This window comes from Boleophthalmus pectinirostris, unplaced genomic scaffold (assembly GCF_026225935.1).
Source record: "Boleophthalmus pectinirostris isolate CB_2022bp ecotype Guang Dong unplaced genomic scaffold, ASM2622593v1 HiC_scaffold_12, whole genome shotgun sequence".
NCBI lineage: Eukaryota > Metazoa > Chordata > Actinopteri > Gobiiformes > Gobiidae > Boleophthalmus > Boleophthalmus pectinirostris.
In genome coordinates, this window is record NW_026571018.1 from 23,054,445 (window position 1) to 23,065,532 (window position 11,088).

An 11,088-nucleotide genomic window follows, 5' to 3' on the forward strand; every position below is an offset into this window, starting at 1 on the left:
AGTCTCCTGCTTGTCTCCATGGAAATATTAATATAAGTTAATGCCATACGGTGATACATTCCAAGCAATGCAATAATATCTCCATGGAGACAAGCAGATAGCAGGCCTTCCAACAGAGTTACTTATAGCATTTTTAAGGGGAGAGTTTAAAGGAGTTTTTGATGCACTGAAGTAAAGCAGTGCTACAGCAGCTGTGTGTTTGGGCTGAGGGGAGCATTCTCACTGCATGAGTCTCTCTGGGACGTCCAGCCTCTCACTGAACACATAAATCACTGTAAGACTACTGGCATTATTAATAAGACAAATAGGATCATGGCTCACTACAGCTGTGTAATGTGGGACAGAGCACCAAAGACAGTAGTGACCACAGTGAAACCACAACACAGACAGATGAACTAACAAACACCTGCAGAATGAGGCCAGTAGGTTTCTAGAGGAGACTCCACAATTTCCATGATGCATACTTCATATCCATACAAGGGGTATATTTTCTCAAATTGAGTGTGTTTTGACCATTCACTGCCACGGTAACTACAAATGTTTAAAGAAATACATTAGTAAGTGCTTGTGTCTAAATTTACTTCTGAATAATAAATATATGACATTTATGAAGTGGATTTTCAATGGATTCTGCAGTAAAGAGTTTGGAAGTCTAATATTCCTGTATAATTTAAACATTAGGCCATTGGGAATATTTAGGAATATGGGTGCTTAAAGTTGGTTCAAACATAGGTATGAATGAGAGTGGTGGAACTGCAATTTTGCACTTGATCATTGCAACTTCATTAAGGCTTTTACCCTATTTTGTGTGTATGTATTTGGGCAAAATTTGTCTTGCCCCAGAATGTTGTATAAGCAGCTCTTGAGGTCAAAATACTGTGTAAGTTGTAAAAAGCTTTAACAATCTCATCACGGGGAATGAAGATGAAGATCTTTGAAATGCATTAGGTTAGTGAGGAATAACTTTAGATCACTGCAATGTTTATTTAAAATGAAGTAGTACTGCTTTTCACAAATCAGCTACAGCACCTTTAAATTTATTGTTTACATGGAGAGCTGATGAGAGGTCCCAGTGTTTTTCATGTTTTTGGTATTTAAATTAAAACATACCAGACTAATAGGCAGTCTCTAGTTCTTGATGGATGGCTCTCTTTGAATAGAGGAACCCTATCCAGGTTTTCCTTTATGGAGCTTTGCTTTGCATTATGTGTGTGTGTCTGTGTGTCTGGTTCGTGTCCTTGGGTGCACGCTGCAGATGTGGTAGAATTAGCCCTCCTCTCGCTTCACTGCTCCACTTCCATTCACACAGACTGGAAAAACTCACGGGAGCTGGATTTTTTGGAAAACATCGGCATATTTCAAACACAATATGGCTTCATCCAACTTCTGCAGTCCTCCCTCCTCTGTTCTTGGACAGCTCCATGGCGACGTCCTGGTTTGTCCGGCTGCCTCAGTTCACATCAGGAGAAGAAAAGATGGGGAGAGACACAGATACTATGTGGGAGGGGTAAATTCTCTTTGTGTCAGAAGACCACAAAACTGTATGCAATTTTAAACCTTTTACTAAGTGAAGCACTTTTTCTTAAAGTTGGACTCCATGGACATATTATTGCTTTGTGTGGAATGTTCAACTGTATGGCAGTAAATCTATCTATTCTGTTTTTTATTCAGTTACAGGCACTCTTATTGCTTACAAGCAGACTTGCCTCTCCACAGACCTGACCTGTAGTGTCTCCATGTGTGCACTTTGAAGTTAGAATATTAAAATTTGAATTTATTCAAGTACCATGAAATGTGTGTAATTTGATTCAATTAATTTCATTTCAGTTCACTTTTGCCATTTTTAACTTAACTTCTTTCACCCATGAAACATTTAAATTATCCTACTTTTCTTCGTTCTATGGAATTTGATATAGATTTGCCATGTTTTAAATGGCCCATATTAGACTGTTTTCTGATCTACTGTATGTTATAATGTTTTTTCATACCTGTTTGGTTTCATTCACACATGTTTAACACACAAACCCTGCATATTTAGGCTGAGTTTTGTTCTCTAACTGAAAACACTCTGTTCCACCTTGCAATGTCATGTGGTAATACAGGAAGTGCTCCTCTGTGTTTTTAAACTCCACACACCTTCACTAGAATAATTTGCTGAAACCCTGGAATTGCCAGTCTCTGTTGAACTAAAGGTTAAGGGTAGCAGTTTAGGACATGATCATTTAAAGGAGGGGTCCATGTGACAGCTTGAAAAAATAAAATAAATAAATAAAACATCAGTTAGACTTGTCACAATAGTATGAGAATATTATGAGTTTAGTCAAAACAGAGTTGTACTCAAGGAAATTAGTTGGTCCTCTTTGTGTGTCAGACTTGGTTCTTCTTCATGTACTTACTATATTGAACAACAAAGCCTGTAGGAGTTATGAGCAGACGTCTGTCTCTTTTGCACTGGAATAAAGCAGTTGGTGTGTCTCTTATTATGTTCCATGTACTGAACACAGGGTCAGACACACGTGAAGCAGCTGATAACAGGACAGAGGATCCTCCTCCTCTGTGGGAGTTCTGGACAGCAGCTGTCCTGGGGCGATGAAACAAGGCACAGCCATATGAACTCTGTTTTTACCTGTGAAATGGTCCCATTGATAGACGCCTCTTAAAATCCTACATTATGCAACATGCTAGTAATTTTTTTTTATTCCTGAAGATGTATTTTCTAACATGGAGGTAGTTACAGAGTGCACTCAGACAACGTGTAAAAAGTTACATGGCCTGTCATTTTAATGAGAGACTATAAGCCACAGGCCAAGAGGCAAGTGAAGTTGTCTAAGTTTAAAATAGCAGTAAGGTCTGATTAACGGCATTATGCTGTATGTACACATTGCATATGTACATATTACATATGCACATTGCACATTGAAACTACATTATATGTAATATAGTTGCAATGTGTAACTGATCATTTTGTATAAATGTATATGACAAATGTTTTTCAGGTCATGGGGTGACTTAAGGTGACTGATGTTTCAGTAATTCTAATCTAATAGGTGGACAGTTTCTAGATTGAGGTGACCCCTCACTGTGAGCAGTTTTTCTGACCCACAGAGGTATTCAAACTCAGCCTTAGCCCCCCTGCACAGTTTCATGTGTTTCACCTCAGCAGAATGTTCCTCACAGCGAGAGAGTAAGTAGAGATTGGATATCACCACCATGTGGTCTATTGTAATGTGTCCGATCTGTGTAAGAGGTCAAATGTAGATCAGATAGCATTGCACACAGCAGAGAGTTATCTTGTGAAGCACCTCAAACAGTACTGTATTTTAAACTGTGCACACATACAAAGCATGATCCTGTAATTACAAAATATGAGAAATCTTTTTATGACACTTTGCCATCCACCACACAGGAAATTTAAGCTACTAAAATCTCAAGTGTAAATTTTGGTTTATCTCAGAGTGTGTTGCAACATCTGGTTTAAACTTACATGCATGTAATTCACAATTATTACCAGTGGACATGAATGGGCTCTCACCTGGAGACATGAGACCAAACATGCAAACAAGAAGTAGTTTTACAGTACATTTACTTACACTGAATATTTACATGTGCTTGTACTTCATACAATGGATTTTTCTTACTGTATAAATAAAGATGGTTCTTTTGTTTTACAGTGATGAATCCAAACATTTTATTATGACAAAGATACAAGAACTAGTCAAACGGTCATTCATTACAAGGATCAGTCAACCCAAATGTAGAAATTACAACCCTTCCTAAATACTCAGATGCTTATTGTAACCATTACATTGTGAAATGAGGTGCTATATGAGATGAAACATATGATCCAAAAACAAAGAGGTATAATATTGCTCCAACATATTATAATATTTAGCCAGAGTTTGTTGCTATGTTTATTGTAGAATGAAATAGAACACAGCTGTGACTGTCATCTGTGTTATTTACTTTGAGCATATACATCTGTTCATTACACAGGCTCTTTGTTCCCTCTTTAATGTTTGTATCATGTGTTCTGCTTTGTCAGCCTCATTTTATTGGCTCACACAACCAGGAAGTCAACAGTGAAAACAGCACAGGACACTTGGTACATCTGTATAGAGACAGTTGTGTTCTGCTGAGTGCTGTGAATGTGACTCGTGCACTGATGTTGAGCAGTGAAGTCATCAGTGCTCCAAAAGGTTTGCATTAAAGCTTGGCTCCAGTCAGAGGGGCTTTCTTGTTTAGGTGGTTTACCATGATTCAGAGATGGAAGACTGGAAGTACTTACAAGGAGAAGAATATTTTATTTGAACGCAGCACCACACACTTGGGTTGCTACTTTTGAGCTTTTCAGTAAATATAAAAATTGTTGAATTAATTTAGTGGGGAGCAGTCCCCCTTTAACCTGAAAGGGTGGTGGTCTGATTCCTGTACCAGTCAGTGCGTATCGTTTTGTTTTTCCCTTAGGCTCTTCACCCATCTTGTGCATATGAATTTGATAAGTGAAAGATTATAGGTGAATCTGTGATAGGTAGCGGTCAGGGAGACATCTGACACAGCCTCAGCCCTCGCAGCCCCAGGGTTATTGTGGCTATGATGAAAGCTTATCATCACCAGCAAGTGTTGCAAGTGAATAACTAATGCTATTTAAAGAATCTCGGAGTATCCAAAATGCATTACGCGTCTAATGCATTATTTATATTATGGGTTGCTCTTTGTGGAAGTCTGCAGACTTGGCATCACTGACTCTTGGACTGACTATTTTAATGAGATCACATCATCACCTCACAGTCACACTTTGGGGCTCATGGTTTATTTATTTAACATGAAGTTTGCATCACTCTTTCCCCTCTATATGTGTCAGCTCTGTGTTTGGTTCATATGGAAACTGTGGCTGCTTCTGAATGAGCCACAGATGTGTAATCACACCAAACGTGAGCCTTTCCATATCTGGGACACTTCATTTCAGAAGAGCTTCATATAGAAACCAACAACTGTTTGTTTTGGTAACGCTTTACATCAGCACACATGGCCAGCAGAAAACCAAGGCTTTGCTTTTCTATTTAGCTGTTCTCATTGTGTTTGTTTGTAAAACTGTAGTCTACATTTTTTGCTTTTCCCTTTTGGGCTTTTGATTGGTTTAATATTTTGACTTTCACACAGTCCAAGCATATGTCTGAGTGAATCTAGAGTGTATAGCCTCTTTAGTGAAGGGAAATTTCCTCCAAATCAACTACCATGACAATCAATATGTCAAAAGATTCAGTCTGCAATAAAATGAGAAGCAGCTGTATTCTGAAAACACATAAAATACACTGCAGATTTACTGTATTATAATGGCAGCAGGCCACACAATATTTTATAGGAAATTTACAGTGTTTCAAACTCCTATAATATAATTTAATAATTATATTATAGGACAGTTTGTGATAGGAAATAAAGAACCAAGAAATTAGGATACCACAGTTATATAACGATATTGTGCTGTAGATGTATGGTTTACTGTATTTGTCTAACATAATAATAATAATAATAGAAAATACATATTTTATTTAGACAATGCAGTGAAATATTAGTCATAATGTCAAATGCCACAAGAAGAACAACATTCACTTGAGTTAACCATAAACACCCTCTTATGCTTTATGGTTGTTTTTGTTCTCTCAAAGCTCCATTAACTCCACAGCACCTCCTACCCCTCCTCAGACCACTGTGTGTCCAGTGCGGTGTAAGTAAGTGGTTATGTAACAGCAGGCAGCAGACTGATGATTTATGGTACAGGTGTTGGGAAGCTCCGAGGTGCGTCCATAAAACAGAGCTATGGGCATGTTCAGTGACGCGGAGGTCACACACATGGACAAGGAGGGCCACACTAGTTTGCACAGTGTTAGTTTTATCCACATCAAGGACCACAGTTTCATCAATAGGGCTAGGTATCAATATATAAAAATATGTTTAATGAAAGACACGTCCCCAGGCTTCTCAGACTGGCTTCAAATCTCCCAGAATCCTTTACAGCTTCAGTGAGTTTCCTTACTTTATAGTCTGGAAGCAGCCAGTACTTTTCTGAGGCAATAGCAGCAAGAATCAGTGTTAGCGCAGGTTCAAAGTCACTTTAGCTGAGGCCCTCAGATCTTTGTTAAAATGGGGAAGGACTGCGCTGCAATACTGTGTAAAAGATTATTTTCAGTCTTATTGCATGGTGTGACTGATAAAACTATTGTTTAAGTGAAAGGATCTTAGGGGTCTAATCTCAACATGTTACACCTATCATAGCCTATACCTAAAACTAGTTTTTCAGTCTTTTTCCTTTTAACTTTTCTAGTTGATTCCTACTTTAAAGCTACCATCTGTAAGGTTTTTAGATTTTCTTTACCATGCAGATGTGAAACCTGTTCCCCCTCCCCTCACCCGGCCTTTGTTCCGGTTCACCTGTGGTCTCTGGTTTTCTTCAGGCCAAAGCTGGCACACTGTCGTAATGCAGATAGCATCAAGTGGTGTTACCTCAGATGTTCCACTGTATCTCCATGGAGACAAGTTGTAACAGGTCAGGTCTGTGGAAAGGAGCTCACAATAATATTCCATGTTTTTCTTTAGCAGTAAAAACATATATTATAATATATATTATACCTATTATATAATAAAATAATATATGCAATATAGCTAGGTTTAATGCCAGACAAAGCAATAACATCCCTATCAAATCAAGAGTTTCCCCCTGAAAAGTGACATACTCAGATGGTCTTTCAAATACAAACAATTGTTGATCTTTCAGTTAACATGTAACAACAGATACTGGAAGGTCAACAGTCGAAACTGGATCAAACGTACCCTACAGCATATTGTCTTTGTGTCCTTCAGAAAGACATGATTGCTGAACATATTTTTAATCAAGAAAAAAAGTTAAATTTGAAAGCTTTTAAAAATGACATTTCATATTATATTGCATATTTTTATATTGCAGAAGTTGTGAAATATTTTCATTTGTTACTTGTTGTGCAATAAAAGGTCCATCACATAGTTTACTTTCTAGTCCTCTGACATGAAAATCCATTTTATTGAGAAACAAACTGGGCCTTATCGGAAAACTGGATCTCTAAAGTGAGGCCAGACACACGACAGTTGAAATAAAAGACATGCACAGTATTTCATTAATGGCAATAAATAAAAACTTGGAAAGCAATAAAACATCCCAAGATTTGACAATTGAAAGATTTAAAGATCAGGAATCAAAAAATAAAATATGCAAGAATCTAATGGCAAGGACCTAATATTTAAACATTTTACATACTGGCAATATTAATAAAATGTTGATTTGGAAGATGCAATTGTAAAATATTGTTATAACTTTCTTGGACTAAAGGTAGTTTTTACAGCTTAAAGTGATCAAGATATGAGAACAGTCTGACCATTTCTAATCTCAGACACATTTCCCTTTTAAAATCAAAGCAAGTAAAATTCTTTCAGTCATCTTTATTTTCCTACACCTTTATGACTGGTATTCAAGTATTGTATTATATAGAGGCACTGTGGCAGGTATGGGACTGACCTCGTGCCCTTCTGCACGTCTAAAAAAAGCCATATCTGCCTGTAAAAGCTTGTCGCCCTGATCTCTCTGTCTTATATCTGTGGCTATGTCTGTTTGTGATTACAGGTTAAAGATCATGTAACTGAAGCAATAAAAACACAGTGGAAACACGAAGTATTAATTTGATATTACTTCAAGTCCTTCTTCTCATCAGGATCTCTCAAATGTTTGCATGTGGGACTGCTCACTTTGATGGAGTCACCAACCAATAAATCATCCATTTCAAAGCAGAGAGAGAGAGTGATGATTTATGCATAGGTACATCCACTGCACTTGAAACAACATTTAGGAACCAGGTCCAACTCAAGGTAGCTCTGTTTCTTGTCACTTGCATAGATGTTATACTTTCTAAACTTAAGTACCAGATACAAAAATTATGTAATGCAAATCGATGATGATAAACTCAGAAGGTATTGGAAAATTAAATAAAATAAGGAAATCTAACAGAGCAATCTGGATCCAGAAATTGTTTAAATTTTCATTACTTTTCATTTATCTTTTGAGGAGATTAATGTCTGGATTTGAACTTAATGTGATTTAGCTCAATGGTTATCTACCCTTGAACTTTCATCATAATCAAGTCCGCACTAATCTCTATAGGGAATTATTATCGTATCTATATGGACTCAAATCATGTTACATCTTATAAAAAACAAATAATGTGCCACTGGGTCCTAAAAACTACTAATTCTAGTTTATCTCTCCAGCCATTTTGAAATGCATTTGATTCTGTGTCCTTCTTTGACAGTAGTTGGAAACTGCTGGAGGTTGGATGAGGATGAGCCATGTTGTTTTGTGAAGCATTGAAAATTAGGATAATATGTGTTTGAATGGTTGTCCCTGGGCCAGGGTGAGCAGTGGTTCTGGAGCAGTGGTCTCTGTGATGTGATGCTGTGAACTCCAGTGGTCTGTGTCCTGCTCCTCACATTAATACAACTTTTAACTGCACACAGAGAGATAACAGTTTAGGAGACCTGGAACTAATAAGACAAACGGAACAAGGGTGACGTATTAATTGAAATCTCTTCACAAAGCTCACATTATGCCATGGTGTTTCTAAAATAACTCTGCCTTTCAGATCAAGCAAGTGGCATAAACTTCAGTTGAAGTGATTTTAGCATAGATAGCTAGCAAAAGAAAGTGAAGACATTTTGCCTTTCAGGTTTCTCATGGAACACATCTTTAATCTAAACTTTTGTCCAGTTGTATTGAATTTTCTTTTGCTATATATTTAGCTTTGCCCCTGAGGTTTACAGTTAGAATGTTGTTAGATATTCTCCTCAACAGAGAACTGGTACGAAAAATGTTGTGATATACTACAAAACTTCAATAAGAACTAACAGAAAAGTCCCTTTCCACTCAAAGTGAGGGCACTCAGACATATATACATTGATTAAACTACCAGGTCAGGTCAGCCAATCTAACTGGCTGACCTGCGCCTGTTGTATTTTCACATATGACCACTAGATGCTGTCTATGTTACTGCAGTCTGACAGCGTGTTAGCTTTGGTCTGGCAGAAGAAGACCAGAGAGGGGCAGGTGAGGGAGGAAAGAGGAATAGGTTTCAAATAAACTTACAGATGGTGGCTTAAAGGTGAGTGTTTATTGCATAAATACCCTTCATTAAACATATATATTACTTTAATGTAAAAAAAAAACATTCTCCAAGAATGTGTCAAGGTAATGCTAAAGATGAATGTCCCTTGTCTATTTCAGCCATAATTGTGATTTAAGTACATTTGCGTTACTGTAGAGCATATTTCTTGCTTTCTGTCCTAGTATCCTCAGAGTGATGTGTGTGTGGGATGTGAGGTTAGGACTTGGCACATCTTTGACAACCTGTTCACTGCACTCGCATTCAGGTGCTTCCAATCAGCCGGCCTCACACTCAGATGTCCTTATATGGTCACGAGCTGCACTGGTTTGACCCAAAAACACAAAATTACAACTCACTTTTCATCAACATTTGCTACGTTTATAAGCACTGGCTGACTGCTTTAGTGAGCTGATCAAGATATGCTGTTTTTCCATGTGACTGGAAACTACTGATCTCTATGTCGTAGCATGTGTTTCTCGTAAACAAAAACTCCAAATCAAAACAGAAACAGTTTCAATGATTTATGGATTATATCTTTATAGAACATCTGTCGCTCAGATTTCTGGCCTAAGTCACTGACAGAAAGTCAAAGATCTATAAAATGATTATGAACAATGGTGGAAAGTAGCTAGGCATGTTTATATGCATTTTAAAAAGTTTTACTTCAGTACTATTCTATGTTGCAGCATGACTTAGAGTTAGGTCACTGCGCACTTGGCATTGTCGTGAGAATTAGTCTTAGTAATATTTGTAGTAGTAGCAGCAATACCTCATCAGCTATATTTGTGTGGAAAAATACTGTACATTTAGTAACAGTGTTGTAGATGAGCTCAGGCATATCCTTTTCCTGTCTGTAGCAGGTAGCCCACATTTACTCATTTTCCTCTGTGCTCATTTGTCCACACCTTAGACACTCACTTCCTCATGCTGCCCATGACTCCAGTGGCTCACAGCACATCCAGAGGAAAGGGATGTGGTCACACGTAAGAGCTTTTAGCACTCACATAAGCGTGTTGGTAAAGTGTCTGTGGCTTTGGGTTCATTAAACACAGCCTGTTAAATGCATTGCAAACAAAAGCTATGGTCTAAATGTGTAGTTAGGGTAGAGCCAGTAGGCAGCTCCTTACATTCTGCTATAAGTGATCAGTTTGTGGTTAGACCGACGTTGGCACCAGTTTTCCCTCATGGCCAAAGGAAGTGGTTGAGGGTGTTTCTGTGTCTGGGTAAGGCTGGCACAGACTGCAGGCACCCTGCTGGTGCCCACTGACGTCATGGACAGTGAAAGATGAAGTAAGCGCTCCCAATCAGCCTGACCTTATTAAGACTAATAGCTCCTTACATGGAGCTCAGGACTGTGTTGTCACACCTCATAGAATTTTCACTTAACCTACTTTTAAACTAATGGAGATTTTAAGATGCTAAAGTAGCAACTTAGTATTCATTCATATTATGACTGTAACGTGCGATCTAAATGTATTTCCCATCAAAGACCCAACAGCTTATCTTTAGTTTACTATGTAACATTATATTGGCAGATGCTCAAATTAATGTTTTTTGTTTGTTTGTTTTTTTATTTATTTTCTTATAACAAAGACAATGCCCAAAAAACACCAGTCTTTTGCTGCATTAGTAGTTGTGTAGAGCACACTTTTGACTGTGGTATTGCATTATAAAACATGGCTACAAAGTTTGGGTTTCAGTTGCTGCCAATGTCATACAGAGCAGAATACCACAAATAATATTTGTTTAGATTTGATAAATTGGTTTAGTCACTTACCATTCAGCTGCCTCTTTGTCCATGGTCCAAACTTGCAAAATGATTTACCATAATGTTTTATGCCAGATGCTGTTCATGACACAAATGTATTCTGTTGTTTGGGCCAAGGATTCGCCCTGGCTTGTTATC